Source organism: Pezoporus flaviventris, unplaced genomic scaffold (assembly GCF_033815535.1).
Source record: "Pezoporus flaviventris isolate CSIRO_AGI_PZ_B2104156 unplaced genomic scaffold, CSIRO_AGI_Pfla_v1 ptg000002l, whole genome shotgun sequence".
Lineage (NCBI taxonomy): Eukaryota > Metazoa > Chordata > Aves > Psittaciformes > Psittacidae > Pezoporus > Pezoporus flaviventris.
In genome coordinates, this window is record NW_026892550.1 from 18,141,476 (window position 1) to 18,158,782 (window position 17,307).

Below are 17,307 nucleotides of genomic sequence, written 5' to 3' on the forward strand. Positions count from 1 at the left end.
TACCTTATTAAAAGTCTATTTTTACTGAACATTTCTACATCTGAGAAAACAAGGGACAAGACTCATCCAAACTGGATATTTACACAAGTTGTTAAAGTTGTTTAGTTCATTCTGCTGATGTCAAATGGTATAACTACCAGAGCTGAAAAGGAGCCATATGCAGGAGAACCATCCAAAAAATACACATCTTCGTAAAGCAGCCAGTGTTCAAATAGACATGTGAAGAATAAAGTCTGAGGTGGAATTTCCAAACACAATGTGTTTTTTGTGAGCCTGACAAGGATAACCTTCAGAATTATGGTGATACCTTGCCGAAGGTTGTCCTGGGCTCAGCAGTAGCAGTCATGTTTTTCCTGTGTGGTAGCTGGTGCAGTGCTGTGTTTTGACTTCCAGCCTGGGAACAGTGTTGGTGAAGCCGATGTTTTCAGTTGTTGCTAAGTGATGTTTACCCTGACCAAGGACTTTGTGAGGCTCATGCTCTGCCAGGGAGGAGGGGAAGCTGTGAGGAAGCAGAGACAGGGCACCTGACCTGGGCTAGCCAGGGAGGTATTCCATACCACAGCACGTCATGCCCGGGGTGGGGGATAACTGGGAGTTCCCTGGAAGGACACGGGCTTCCGGGTGGGACTCGTTTCTTGGCCGGTGGTATCGTATTCTCTTCCCTTGTTATTTTCCCTTATCATTGTTGTAGTTGATAGTAGCAGTGGTGATTTGTGTTGTACATTGGTTGCTGGACTGTTCTTGTCTCAACCCGTAGGAGTTGCACTCTTTCGATCCTCCTCCCCGTTCCTCCGGGAGCGGGGAAGGGGAGAGCCCCGGTGGGGGGGGGGGGGACGGCCCTCGATTATTGTCAGCTCGGCACCACTCACTTGGAGTGAGTGAACAAGTTACCTGACTGGGTTTAAACCACAACAAAGGTACATGAAACTTGCCAGCATAGACTATCCACAGGGAGCAGAGGTAGAGTAACTAAGACTTCTGACTGGTCTGTACAGTCACTGCATACTGCAGTGATGCTGCTGCATATGGAAAGTTCACTAAAAGTGGTTCATCTAAGAAAGGATGGTTATAGGTTTCCCACTATACAGAGCAATTTCCATTTCTATTTTAGGTGCCTTCGCATGCATTCTAGCTGGGGAGTGTATTATATTGCTACACATCACATTTAGAACATTTTCTTTCCTGATACTTAATTTAAAATTTTATTACTTCTAATTCAAATTATGACCCCTTTACTTAGACTAAGTACAACTTTGCATGTTTTACCTTTAACTGGTACCCTTCAAAACAAGCCATTTATTGTATCTTATTTATAGGTTCTAATCTGGGACTGATTTTTCCCTCCATTTGTACTACATATCTCTTACATACTTGATGAGTTTTTATGGCGGTATCATAGTATCAGTATTAAAACAGAGTAATGTAATAAGAATTAACTCCTAATTGGACCTCAGCCAATGCTTCTCTCCTTCCCCTCTTATGGATAAGAGCATTTGCTTGTCCCCTCTCCTTACAAATAATTTCTAAGATTAGTAACAGGTAGTTATGTCCTGAATCGTGTATACATTAGCTAAGAAAAGGCAGGGCTCACGGATCCTTGTCTCTCACCTTGTTCTCTTTTAAATGTTATTAGATTACTTACTACATTTAGTGCTTTAGCAATTGTCATTCTGTATAAAGTATTTTCTCAAGTTCAGTGGAGTTGCTTAGTGTTTCAATAATTTTAAAGGATTTTAGGAACATTACACATATGTTAGATGACCACATGCAACACAACCTTAAAATGAATACGTTAATGTGAAAAAACAGACATGAGATTTTTCTGTTAAAAATGTTAAAATTACAGCAAAAGATGGAGGACACTTTAAAATGGTAAAGGGTGCTCAGCACAGCATGTCGAACGGAAGCAGTCAGAGTACATCATTACATTCTTGTTCTGCATGATGCTCCCTTTGCCAATGCTCTAATTGAAAGGCAGAACACAACTAGCAGCCTTCAAGCTAGCAAAGGAAAATGCTGGAAAAAGTCAGTGTTTTGTTTAGGCTTCTGGTATTGACCATAAAATTCTGGAAAACCCCTATAACCAAATCTCCTTGGAAAAATGTTAAAAACGAAAGTTTACAATAAAGAGATGATGTGAAGTGCAGTGAGGGGAAAAGTCATTCTTCAGTTAATATTTTTTCTTTTCTCCACGTGTAGCAGAGATTACAAGATCAAAGGTACTTTCGTTGTTGTTTCTTCATGTAACTAACCTTCTTTCTGTCCCCGTACGCTTTGTAAGCGGCAAAATGGCGCTTTGTATTAAACTCCACTTAGCCTCTTTGTTCACACAAACCTAAAGTTTGAATTAAATGTTTCCTCTGAGTGACTTTCACATTATCTTCAACAATGTGCAAAAAGGAACATAAATGAACAAATGCAATAACCTGAATGCAAAGGCTGAAGTAACAGGGTTAGTTGGAAGAAGTTCAAGATTTTGCTGTTGTAACTGGTAACTATTATACAATCTATCCCAAAGCCAAATTTCTTCTGCAAGTACAGCATATCTATATTCATTTGGACAACTAAAAGAATTGTTTCTGATCAAGAATATTCTGACTTCCTAATTTTAAAGAAACTTTACTTACACTATTCTTGGTGGTTCATATGCTCTCTTTCTTATTATCGATACATTTGTGTTCCCTCTTTATTTAGGATTTCAGGTTTCTATAATGATTTCATAGCCTAATTAAAACTTTGATCATCTTATTATTGAGAATGAATTAAGATATAACACAGAAGGTTCTCCACTGCTGGACAGTTACCTTCACATGTTCGTGGGCTCCTGAACTTCTTCCTCATTCTATCCTATCACCTTAGGGCATCTCAGTAAAATGATTTTATAGTTACAGAATGTACTCCAAAGCTGAATCATAATATGGGCCACCGCAGGTTTCCTTATTATTGCGCTTCACTGAACCAAAACTATACCTCTAAGCAAATGTATGCAAACCTTTATAAGAAAGAAAAAAAAAGAAGGGAGGGGGGAGGGGAAGGGGGAAGAAGCAGACAAATATACTTCTTCATTCAGAGGTTACATATCTTTTGACTGCAGACATTTACTTGTAGTAGGCTATGTGCCCTATTATCCCAAAAGACTTCATGAAACAACCCCATTCATAGTCTGGCCAATATTAATTATTCTCATGCTTAAAAACTTTCCTGTAATTGATTATCTAGATTTAGTCACAGTTTATACGTGTTTGTTCTTGTGCAAACACTGTCTTTTAGCTTTAGTCATCCTTTTCTCTGGTGTCTGTTTCTAGAAAGTAAACATATCCTCTCCGAGGCTTCACTGTACTGAAAAGACTACGCTCATTGAGTTTCCTTCTATAAAATGAAAGTTTCCAACCTTCTGGTCATCTTAATAACTTTTCTATACACCTGATCTTAAGAAAAGATATCATCTCTCCCCCACCTCCTCTGGAAACTCCAATCATTGCCCAATTGCTTAAAATGTTCATGTCCTATACTTCAGATATTTCCAAGTAGAAAAATCCCAGTTTATAACACAATTTTTTTTTAATAAACAAATGGGTGTTCACCCCATGTTTAAGGTCATCTAATTCTTCCTATCAAATATTCTGAACTTCTTCTGTATTGATGGCAACTTCTGGTTTTATAACATCAAAAAATTTCATGAGTAACAGCTTTTGGTGATCATTAATGAAAATCACATTGCTTCCTCAAACATCCTATATGATAAAGCTAATCTATTAGACAAAGTCTCCTTGGATTTCCGAAGGCTTAGAAAAATTTTTTGCCAAATGCTGTCAAAGAAACTGAGGAGCAATGGCATAAAAGAACTTTGCAAGGTTAATTTATTTATTGAAAGATAGAAAATTAAGGTAGAAAAAGTCAGTTGCCACAGGGAAGAAGTGTCAGCTACCTGTGGCCTACACTGAGCTGGTGAGTGAGTTACACTGACATGACCATAAAAATACTCACATACAGCTTATCAAATGGGAAGGATCAAAGTGACAAAGTGTGCTGGTGGCAAGAGTTTATTCCAGATAGTAAGGGTAAAAGCTGATTGTGAGTAACTTCAGAAGGATCTTTCAGAAACTAGGTACTAAAATGGCAAATGAAGTTCAATATGAATAAAGATAAGATTAAAGGCAATAAAAATTGTCTTTACAATTCTAATAAGAAATTTAATAAACCATTCAAACTTCCCATAAAAAATTATCAGCTGTGAGCTGACAACCCCTCAGAAGTATGTTTTGGGGTTACAAAAGCAGGTATCAAACAAAAGTTGGCTCAATATTTGGTAACGGTCATAAAAGCAAATCAGGATATTAGGAGTTATTAAGAAAATGAATAGAAAAATGTCAGATTTTTTTCCACTGTACATATCCAATATTCTCCTACAGCTTGACTACTGTGTAAAATTCCGTTTCACTCTCCTTAGAATAAAAATGGAAATGGTTCAGATAACAGAAACAAGTATGATCAAAGTACAGAAAAGCACCCCAAGATCAAAATCTTAGTATGAGCAGAAGGAAATGCATCATAAGTATTCTAAATATATGTACACGTAGCTAAGAAATTTTGTTCATAAAACTAAGCAATCTGATCAGAATAAAACAAGCAGTAGTACTGGGAAATATAGTCTAAATGAATAAAGAAAAACTCATTAATAATACTACTTTTATTTACTGTACAAGAAAGCTTAAAAATGCCTTTCCTCTACTGTTATGTTCATCCTTATAAAGTCCCTCCAGGCTCTAAGTTCAATGTCACCAGACTTCCTCAAGCAGAGAAGAGTTGGAATGACAGGAAACTGTCAACATCCTGAAGGGGAGTTCTCTTCTTCAGTGTTGAGATCCACCTAGGGATTACTTTCTGTGTTTTCCAGTCAGTCTTCTCCTTCCCACTGGTTCACACACAGTTTCCTCTCAACTGACAAAGGACTGACAAAAGGAATACCTCCACCACAGCCCTGCCCTGCCTCCCAAGCCAGGCACAACGTGCGCACTGATTCCTTACCCAGCCTCAGTCTTTCCTCCACCCTCAGCCCTGCCCAGCCATCCTGGAGCTGCCTCTGACACTGGTTCCCCTCACTGGGACAGGCTGATATCCCAGCACAGCCTCAGCCCTCACCACCACCACTCTCCCTGGCAATCATCCCATTTCTGTCATTGGAGATGATCCTGACTCATGTTCCTGGTTTGTCCTTGGTCTTGACACTTCAACACCCTGGATTTGTCTGGTGACCTGGGATCTGTGCTGACTTTGGCCAAAACTGCTGGCTGTCACAAGCTAAACAATCTCAGATCAGGAAATTTTATTTAATTAAGTTTATTGCAAATATTCAGCAGCTTTTAATTATTCATTAAGGTAATAAGAAACAAAAAGATAAGTAAAGAAACACTTGGGGAAATGCCTTTCCTCCCTCTTCTGCAGGCTCAGCATCCGACAGATCTCCTCCCCCTTTCATCACGTACTACATACAGTCCCTTCAAACCCCTTTGATGAGGAAATGGGTAGTGCAGGAGGTTAGTAACAGTGTGCAGAGGTTTCTTTCTACTCTCCTGCTCTGGTATTAGTTTTCCTGGGCCACAGTTACTTCAGAAATTTCCCTGTCACAGCACATCACACAAAGGATGTAGTTCCTCAGGTGTGTCATTCCTCCAGCACAGAGCACCTCCTTCCAGGCATGCATCTCTGTAAGTGTCCCCAACAATGTCTCTTTCCCTGCACCTCTGTTATGGTTTAAGCCCACACACTAGATCAGAACTACACAACCTCTTGCTCATTCCTCTCCCTTCTGACGACAATCAAAAGAATGTAAATCTCATGGGCTGAGATAAGAACAGCCCAGTAACTAAGGTGTAATACAAAACCATTACTGCTACCACCAATAATAATGATGATAAGGGGAATAACAAGGGGGGAGAATATAAAACTAACAGGGAGAAAGAAAACAATAAACACAAGTAATGCACAATACAACTGCTGTCCACCCACCAACCAATAATCCAGCCCAGCCTGAGAAGCAAACTGGACCTTCTGGCTGACTCTCCCCAGTTTATATACTGGGCATGACGTGCTGTGGTATGGAATATCCCTTTAGCTAGTTTGGGTCATGTGTCTTGTCCCTGCTTGCTCCCTGCTTCTTGTGCCCCTCTTCAGTGGCAGAGCATGAGAGACTGAAACATTCTTGATTTGGGTAAGTATTATTTAGGAATAACTAAAACATTGGTGTGTTATCAGCATTATTCTCAGACTAAGGTTAAAAACACAGCACTGCCCCAGCTACTAAGAAGGAGAAAAATAACTGTTAGAGATGAAACCAGGACAACCTCTCTCATTCTTTCTCCCATTTCTCCAAACACTCCTTTTCACATACTTTGTCATCTGCTCCCTTTTGAGTGTTCTCCCTCATCTCCTGCCTCCAGCAGCTGCTCCCCTTCCTGACACAGAAAGAGAAAAACAAATGGGTTTTATACAATGATGAGGTAGCTTGTGAGACTTTGTCATGGTTTAAACCCTAGCCAGACAGCTTGTTCACTCACTCCCAGTGAGTGGTGCCAGGCTGAGAGCAATCAAGGCCCCCCCCCCACCCCCCGGTCTCTCCCCTTCCCCGCTCCCGGAGGAACGGGGAGGAGGATCGAAAGAGTGCAGCTCCCACAGGTTGAGACAAGAACAGTCCAGCAACCAATGTACAACAGAAATCACCACCGCTACCACCAATGACAACAATGATAAGGGAAAATAACAAGGGAAGAGAATACGATACCACAGGCCAAGAAACAAGTCCCACCCGGAAGCCCGTGTCCTTCCAGGGAACTCCCAGTTACCCCCAACCCCGGGCATGATGTGCTGTGGTATGGAATACTTCTTTGGCTAGCCTGGGTCAGGCGCTCCGTCTCTGCTTCCTCACAGCTTCCCCTCCTCCCTGGCAGAGCATGAGCCTCACAAAGTCCTTGGTCAGGGTAAACACCACTTAGCAACAACCGAAAACATCGGTATCACCAGCACCGTTCCCAGGCTGGAAGTCAAAACACAGCACTGCACCAGCTACCACGAAGGAGAAACATGACTGCCACTGCTGAACCCAGGACAGACTTCTACCATACTAGATATCCAAGGAGCGGAATATAAAACACATGTGCGAATGGCCACCAGCCAGTTGCTAAAACAAGCCAAAATGAGCTGAGACCAACCAAACCGTGACACGCTGCTCTGTCACTTTGTTAAAAATCCTGTGACCTTTTACTAGGAATAACAAAAAAAAATGCATGTATATTTAATGGCTTACAGTGTAAGGACCAAGTAAGTAATTCTTTTTCTGGCCAACATGAAAACTCAAAAAGCAGGAAATGGCAAATAAATTAGAATGAATAGACTTTATTAACTTTGATTTTTCAAAAAAACCCAAAAAGTTTAGAATGTGTCAGTGAAGTATTAACAGTGAGATTAAAAAAAACAAAACAAATGATTGCTCATGAAAGAAGCTGAACTTGTTGCCACAGGATATTGCAAGGCTGTATGCAACAGATTCACTGAAGGCTACAAAGTAGATTTCATGTCTGGATTAGGATGCCCAGAGCTGAAAAGGGTTAAAGGCTGTGTTCTTATTTTGCCCTAAAGATATGGTCAGTATTGAAGATGGTGCTAGAAAAGATGGACTGTTCTCACACTTACACATTCTTGTAGTTCTAAGGCTAATAACTATTAAAACTTACTACACTTCTAATGTAACTGTCTGATTCTCAGCATTATCATTCAAATCATTGTTTGAAACCTAAAGTATGGAATTTGTTTTGCTGAGGCCAAAACTAATTTTAATTCTGTACCAACTCAATCAAATAATGTCTGATTTTTTTTTTCCTATTCTTTATTGACATACCTAAAAATTATACAAACTTATTGTCTGTTGTTGTACTCTTAGGATACCCTTTAAGTTGTTTTTTTTTCCCATTATATGGGATTCAAGCTCCAAATATATTTGTGATTTTTCTCTAGAGAATTTTCATAAATAGTCCATGTAAAGAAACCAATTTTTTTTACCCTTATTTTAAAATGCTAACCTTACAAACAGACCTTTGTTTTTTCTTGCATGTAATTTAAACAGAATAGGTTTAATATACTGTAGTAAAGGCATACCATCTTCCTCTTTCTTACATCTCTACTATTTGTCAAAATCAAACTGTATCAATCTTTTTAATAAGTATTTTAATAAATATTCCAGGAATAGATGGATTTTTCAATATTGATATTATGTGTAGTATTGTCTCTTATTCTATTTATTATTTCCATCCATTGTCTCAGTAATGAAGTTAAATTGGGTTTATCAATCAAGTTTGAATTGTTAGTGTGCATGAGCTGTACAGTCATCGTTTCTTCACTTAAATGTATAAGCTACAAATTCCCAGATATTCATATCCGGAAATAGAAAATGGGGCAAAGACAGTTAAACTTCTGGAAGTAGTCAGAACTGAGTACCCTGGGCACTGTTCTTAATTTGATTCTTATCTAGTATAATTTAATGTGTAAGATTTTATTTTCTCATAAATGTAGCATAAACTGTCAGCATAAACAACACATCTCAAAAATGAACAGGACTCAACTTTTGTGTGCACTTTACTCCTTTCAAGGAAAAGGAAAAATTACTTCGCTGAAGTTTTTTACCTTGCACTGCAATGGACTGAAAAAAAACCTTCAAATAACCAGGTAACACATTTCAGCATATAGGCAGTAGCTAATGGGAGCAGCTGTCTGTCAGAGTTCAATCCAGGGTGGTATATCTGCCTACATCTTAATTTCTACCAACTAAACATCTGGTCTGGACATATTAGATTTAGGCAGAGCAACAATGCATGACAAATTTATTCAGTGGCCTGCACACCTTATTTTTACATCACATTACAACAGACTATTAATCTTTTTCACTAAGTGGTTTTAAGAATTATAATGCAAAAAAAAAAAAAAAGGAGGAAAACATAAGGAAAAAAACAACCATATGTTTTTACAGTTATTCAAATGGATTTTAAACTGATCTTGTGAGAAGCAAAGTAAATTATGTATGACCTAAATGGTTCACTAACAGCTTTTGTGAACATATCTATCTTCCACAGGCTTCAAATTAGCCTCTGAAATTAATGTGACATGCATAGTGCAGCTCCCTTTCACCATCCTATTCTTCAAACAGCTTTCTTACTCATTCTTATTTAAAAGAGGTAACATTCCTGAAGATGTCTGGTTTATTTTCTAATTGCACTTTTGTTTCAACTTTTTTATTAGCATATAGATATTTCCCCAATGAGGGTTAGTTTTATCATTATTTTGTTAGTCTTTGTATGGTAAGGTTTTCTCTTTATCAGAGTGAAAGACAAACTCAGTTGTTCGGAGGAAAAAAAAATATTTTACTAATGGGCACAAGGTAGGCCAGAGTAATTTTCACTCTAAGTAGAGCCTCTCTCTACAATCACATCATATTGCATAAAGGCTAACTCAGTAGCACAGTGTAGCTATTAATAAAGAGTCTTCTAATGAAGAAAATTGTTCTATACATAATGTCTCAGCAATTGCTTTCCAGAAAAGGGTCATTCTGTGGATTTTGCCATGGGCCTAAAGCTAACAAATTCATCCCAAGCTCAAAATGCAGGACTATCTATCACCTAGAATATTACGCACAGTTCAAATCCTGTATCCAGTCCACAGAAACATGGACTCCAGTTCTTTAGTAGCATATGATCAGTGATCTTCAATGCATCTTTTTTAAAGGTAGGACCCTGCTTCTCTTTAGCGTGAGGACTTTTTGAGCCTTATCCCTAGACAAAGTGATAAAAAGCTTGTGGCTCACAGAACCACCTCAAACAAATAAATACAGTGTATATAATACTACCAGTCAAATTCCCACCCAGCTGCTCACTCATTTTCATCAGTCACTGGTAAGGGGGAAGAAGAGAGATGAAAAAGCTCATTTGTTGAGATAAAGACAAGGAGATTTTTTGTTAGTCACCAGCAAAACAGACACAACTTTGGAAAATCAATTTATGACAAGTTATATATATAAAAATATATATAATTACTGGTTTGGGTATTGAGGTGCAAAAACCCAAACATTAGAACGCATAGGGAAACCACCTTTTCTCCCCTGCTTCCACAGGCTCAACTTCACTCCATTCCAGACCTCTGTTTCCCTCCTTGTTATTGCCAGAGGTTGCCTCAGTCCCCTCAGCCCCACGAGTGAACAGTGCAAAAGCAGAAGGGAGGCTTACAGTCAGTTCACAGTGGTTTCTTTCTGTTGCTCCTTCCCTGTCACACTTTTCCTGTACTCTGGTGTGGGTTCTCCATGGGTTGCAGGAGAAATACTTGCTCCAGTGCCAGAACACCTCTCCAGCACATCTCCTCCTCTGCCAGCCATGGTGTTCCCTTACCCATTGCTCACTTTGTGTTCCTACTGACTGTCTGGCATTTTCTTACCAGTCTTAAATAGGTTTTCGTAGAGCCACCATCAGTCTGGCTGATGGGCTCAGCAATGTCCTGTGGTGGATCTTCTGGAGCCATCCATCCAGCACAGGGTAGCTCCAGCCTCTTCTTAGAGAGGCCACACTGCAGCCCTGCAACTGCCAACACATTGCCACATACACCCAGCACAGTAGGATTTCGCTTCCAAAGACTAGTACTTATGTGTGTTCCTGGGCTGCGAGGTCAGCAAGCTGAGCAGCAAAAAGGATGACAAAGATCTACAGGATTTTTCTCTCAGACCTGCATCTTCAAGAACCTGAATCTTCACTTGTAGCAGAGAGGTAGGAAGAGTTTGTACCTGTGAAATTGGACAATGGAAGCTCCCATTGTGATCAAGTCTGAAAACTGGTGACTTCTCACACCAGGGGAAGAATCTTGCCCCACTTGACTTGAGATGTCAGTTACAGAATATGTTCACTGCCATCATACCTGATAAGCTGGGAATGCCATCAAATGAAGCACCTCTGCTGGAGCTGCCTGAGCCACTTAGGCCCACAAAAAGCTGAAAGGTAGTAGTAGGAGGCTGTCTACTGCAAAGGCCAGAAGCACACAACTCCACCGCCATTCACCAGCCCAACTTGTCATGTAGGGAGGTTTGCTGCTTGACAGGGAATCATAGTTTTCTTCTGGATTTATTTTGCTCTGTTGTTTCTTGTGGTGGGTCGTCATGTCCGTCCCCTGTCCCCCCTCCCCCATTTTTTTATCATATTCATGAAGTTATACCTTGCTGGAAAATACTTTGTGGTCATTTAGAAAGACTAGTGAAACTTTTCCTTTCCCTTGCCCCCCAAATGTTAATTAACGAGCAGTAAAATAATTCAGACTGCTAAAGTTCAGTATTTTTTAATCCTTTCCAAGGCAAACCACAAGATATAATTATTCTCTTAAGTGTTAAAGTGTCTGATTGCTAGCAGTCTCATCTCTAAATACTTGTAATTATGCACATTAATTCGTTAGCTCATTTGATTAATTCAGAGAGTGTCTGTTGCTTCTCATGCAGAGATATATAGTGATATGGACCTCTTGCCTCACACAGTGTACTAATTGCTAAATTTTATTTTGTATAACAGTATAATAACATTTGAAGGTTCAGTGATTAACTCTCCCAGTCCAAAGACAGGATAATTAGTCTTACAAATTAACCTCTCTGAGTGAAGAACCTGCATTAACTAATGGTCAGTTAATATAGAAAAATTACTATCAGCTGTTCAACCATTATTTGAAGATGTCTGCAGTAGCTGATGTAATTTAACTGAGTTTTAAAGGCAAAACAGTATCAGTGAGACGGTAACATATATTGAGTGCAGCATTTAATAAATTTATGAAAAAGAGCATAAATCATTGTAAGAAATAGTATTACACACTAAAACCATATGCATCACATAATTGCATATTCTTTACTGAAATATGGGAGTTTATTAATATGTAAAGTTAGGTAAGTGTATGCAGCAAAACATACTGAAGAAATGCAGGTATATATGACAATGAGTATTTTTGAAAAATTGGACCTGGGTACTTAAATTAGTGATTTAGAGTGTGATTCAGGCAGAAGTGAGATATACTACAAACCACATTTTTTGAGCTTCTGTGCTTATATATTCATCTGTTAAGTGCAGTTGGCTTCCTTTCTTGAGATTATAACCAATTTTTTGGTGACGGTATGCCTGTTGATTTGATAAACCAATTGTTACAAATCTGCATGAAGGTGACTTCAGGCTTTTCTTGAACTAAGAAAATTCAAACCTACGCATTTCTTAGCAGTGCTCTGTCTAGTACTGTACTTGCAGTAAGAAACAAGGTCATCATATTCTCAAAACTGTGTCATTATACTGAAAGGAATAGAAGATCTACAGACAGATGTGCAAGCAGAAAACTTGACTCTGCAGTTTACTTTTAGTTAACTCAGTTATAAGTAGAGAGCCAGGATACAAGTCACTGTTCTTTACGCATGTGGCATTAAGCAGTGACTGGACAAAAGTCAAGAAGAGCCACGTCCCTTCAGAACAGAATACTACTATTTCACTTATATTGTTCTTTTTTCATTTGCAAAGTGACTTAAAGTCAGGCAGCAAGTAGCCTAAAAAGAAGTCTAAAAAATCATACTCGCTTTTCATTTGCTGTGGGCAAAGCTGTGTTTAATTATTTCATGAAAGACAAGAGCAAATAGGGGAGCTCCACTTCAGCTGGGTGGTTATGCATATACTGCTAACAGAATTCTGCTACTAACTGATGAAATTCTTCCCAGGTAAAGGAAAGAACTTAAAATTGCATCCCTTACGTTTAAAGTCCTGTATAAAAGAGAATGGTAGTGATATTTATATAATATTTAGCTGTGATGCGGATTTATAATGTCCAACTCCAGAAAACTATTCAGGTTTATAAAATTCAACTGCAAGTTTTACTTGGTCAGATAAATAGCATCAACTTGTTTTCTATTCCTGACAATGACACATTTTAGTTAATTCTGAAGAGATTTTTGCCATTAGTTTAAAAAGAGAAAATAAAATAATTCTTGGTAGATAGCTTTGATTTATTTATTTTTTTTCTCAGGAGAGAATAAAATACTCAATAATTACTATTATTATTATTTATTTCACTTTATGGAAAAAATAGAGAACAAATATTCAAGCCTAACATTCAGCTTGATTTATGTTACAAGGATGGTACACAAGCACATAGAATCATAGAATAGTTAGGGTTGGAAAGGACCTTAAGATCATCTAGTTCCAACCTCCTGCCATAGGCAGGGACACCTCACACTAAACCATGTCACCCAAGGCTCTGTCCAGCCTTGCCTTGAACACCGCCAGGGATGCAGCATTCACACTTCCTTGGGCAACCCACTCCAGTGCCTCACAACCCTCACAGTAAAGAACTTCTTACTTATATCTAACCTAAACTTCCCTGGTTTAAGTTTTAACTCGTTACCCTCTGTCTTATCACTACAGTCCCTAATGAAGAGTCCCTCCCCACAATCCCTATAGGCCCCTTTCATGTACTGAAAGGCTGCTATGACGTCTCCACCTAGCCTTCTCCAGGCTGAACAGCCTCAGGTTTCTCAGCCTGTCTTCATATGGCACAGCAGTATATATGAGTATAGAAACTGTCTATTAACAACTAAATTGCAAGTAGGTACCTAGAAAGCATTAAAAGAAAAAAATCAAAATTCTGTTGTTCTACTAAAGATGGTTAAATAAAATAGTAAGTTTATGTCTGCCCAAAAGCATTAAAATCCTTAAATCTTTATTGTATCAGCATCATTTTTACCATTATCTCTGGTCTTTTCTGAGATACAATGTTTGAACACTTCCTAGTGAGGAAGAGCATTCTGTGTCACAATGACTTTGTAACTGCTAATATTCCAGCTAAGCATAGACAGTGGTTATTCGTGATAAAGTTCATATTAAGGATGCCCAGTACATTCATAATGCACTTAGTATTTTCAAATCAAAAGGTAGGAAACTGGCTTGTTGGCAATTCAGCTGAACACCTTCTTACTTGGTGTCGTGGTTTAAGCCCAGCTGCCATGCACCCCACTCACTCATTCTCCTTCTTCCTCCTCCTGCCCCTCCCACTCCAGCTCCTGGAGGGATGGGGAGGAGAATTGAAAGAATGTACCTCCCACGGGTTGAGATAAGAACAGTCCAGTAACTAAGGTATAACACAAACCACTGCTGTTACCACTAATAATAATAATGATAAGGGAAATAACAAGGGAAGAGAATGCAACTGCTAACAATGTGCCAACCGATACCCAGCCCATCAGAGGAGCGACCTAGCCCTTACGGGTAACTGCCCCCAGTTCTACATCCTGGGCATGACATGTTGTGGTATGGAATACATTCTTGGCTAGTTTGGGTCAGGTGTCCTGTCTCTGTTTCTTCCAGCTTCCCCTCCTCCCTGGCAGAGCATGAGACTCAGAAGTCCTTGGTCAAACTAAACATTACTGAGCAACAACTAAAAACATTGGTGTTATCAGCACTGTTCCCAGGCTGAAAGTCAAAAACACAGCACTGCACCAGCTACTAAGAAGGAGAAAAAATGACTGCTACTGCTGAACCCAGGACACTTTGGTTGAAGAATAATAAATAAAGAGGAAAGTGAGAGAAAACTTACTAATTCAAGTAACTTTTCAGAGTTAAAAGACATCCATATCTGAAAAGTCTTATACAGGCTCAAGGACTGTGTGGCTGATATAGTCTTCTTCAAATTCAGTGAAATATATACCAGTTTGTCACATGAACCTTGAGGTGAAATAAGTATTGTTCGTTTGTGTTCATCTGTCTTATGCGGTTAAGTGTTAACCAGATAAGTGTGAAGCAGTCTTTTCCTCTGTCTTTATTAGCAGACAATCCCAAAATTCAGTTACATTTAACATTTGGCAGCCAGAAACAGAGTGTTTTCTTGTAGTCAAATGACATAAATGTGACGTTATGTCTATGCTACCAAGATGAACATTGCTGGAACCATTTTCAGACACCAAAGTCAACTATTGAAACATCTCACATTCATACTCTCAACGTTATTAGTCTCCAAAACAAGTGACCAGCATTCCAGGACTTTAACCTATGTTGCTTTCAGAACTGCGCCCAGGAACTGTTTGTGCGAAGTGTTACCTGTCACAAAGCAAAAACATTTCAGAGATTATTCTAACAATTTTAAAGTATGAAAAACAGTTTCAGAGACTGGAAATGTCCCTTGTCTCAAATTTACTAGAATTTCTTTGAATGACCTTGCTTTGTCAGCAAGGAAAGTCCTGTGGCATGCATCAAAGATACAGTAAGTTAGCTGGCACTTTCAAAGTGCTAAGACACACACATAAAATTCTTGCATTCTGCTTAATTTAAAATACAGTCTTTTTCACTGGGAACAGAAATAACAATTTTTTTGACTATTCACTAGCTACTAGATGTCAAAGCTCAAGTATAAGTTCTTTCTTGGCATAGACAGATCCTGAGAAAACCATAAAACTATCCTTAATGGAGAAGAACTAACATTATTGAGTATCACACAAATATCAGGACAAAATCAGAAATGGTCTATTATCCTACATTTGCTTTGAATCACACATGTATTTTCCTGCCTTGGAATTCCATCACAAGCAAAGGTAAAGTAAGATATGATGTGTATCAAAGGAGAGAATAATATAGGAACAGCTAGGCTGTGTCATACTGGAAGCTTATATAGGTTGTTTTCTGGCAGTGGCTATTACGGAAAATTAATCTCCAGTCAAGGAAGAAAAGAAACCTAGTCCACAAATCAGAAATCATCCTAAACTCTGATAAGAAAAATTGCTTTGTGATGTTAAGATAGATTTAGAATGCATTCCAGTTGTGTGGGGTTTACTCATAAGGGCAACAGAGTATTTTATGTCCATATTCTAGCTCTAGTTGTCTCACCCTGGGCAGGGAGGCTGTGGCAGAAACAAACACAACTCACATTTTGGCAGGAACAGTGTTTCCAGATCTATGTGTTCTTTGCCTCTACATCTGACCCCTAACAACATCATTAGTGTTGTTCAAATGAAGTCTGTTAGCTTAATCCTTCCACTTGAGATCCATATGGGTACCCAAAAGATCACACACGATCGTATTTAAAAAAAATATCATTTGTGAGAAATGGAGCCAGATAGAGAATATTGTTAATGGCTCCAGATAGTCAACTACATTGCATTCCTCTGATGTGTAAAACCAACCTGCATATGCTGTGCCTAGAGCAACAGTTTTAAAGTTCAAAAGATCTGGTTTTCATCCAGTAAGACTGATATATTTGGTTTTTTTTTTCATTTATCAATGACACCCTTCTAGCTGAACAGCCCCAGACTTCTTGCTAAATTTACCTCTTTTTGGAGAGTTAAGGGCTCTTAAATCCCATCTCATTCACAGAACATGAAATATTCTCTACTGATGCCTTTTTGTCTCTACCTTTGATTTCTTTGGATTACTATGAAATTTAACAATCTTGCTTTCCAAGATCCACAATGCTAAGGAAAAATAAAATTCTTCTACTCGTTTTATACACCACAAACTCAGTTTGTAAAGGAGACAGTGAAACAGATTATTTTTTTTCCCCCAAGGTTTGCACTAGGCTGTGGAAATAAATGTCTTCACTAGTGCTTTGTTATTTTGTGTTCTAAATGCAACACACACTGCTTTGACAACTGCCAGCCAATTAAGGCTTATAAAACGTATTGCCACTTTATTTCAAGGTCAAAAATTATAGAGAAACCAACAACTATTCAATTCAGATGGCTAATTCACAAGTTCAAGGAGGTACTGGGTTAAGAATCTACAATATATTTTTCATTAGAACAGCAATCCGTTTTCTTTTCTGTTCTTTTTCTAGTATTAGAAGTATGATATGGAGGATCTGTCCATAAAAGCATTATGAAAAGAGTAAAGATACAATATTTGAAACATAACAATTCAAATATCTAAGTAATCTCTTACAGTTGGATCATATTTATGTGCAAATATATGTACATTTATGCATAAACTTAAATTTTATTGTTATATACCAACAGCAGTATAAAAATCAGGTTTGGTTTTTAATTAAACTCTTTTTTCCCTCAAAGTAGTATAGATATCCAATGGGCAACAACACCTGGCTTAAAGATACACTGTTAACGATTTCCCTAGAGGCAATCTTATCTGGTCAAAAAGGGATAAACCAAAATACCTATCAGTTTGTAACAGGCAAAGGTCAGCATAACATCTGCCCTATTTTCTACTTGTTTCTGAATTCATGCACAGCATTCCTGTCCCAAAAGTTGTTCAAGCATATAACTGC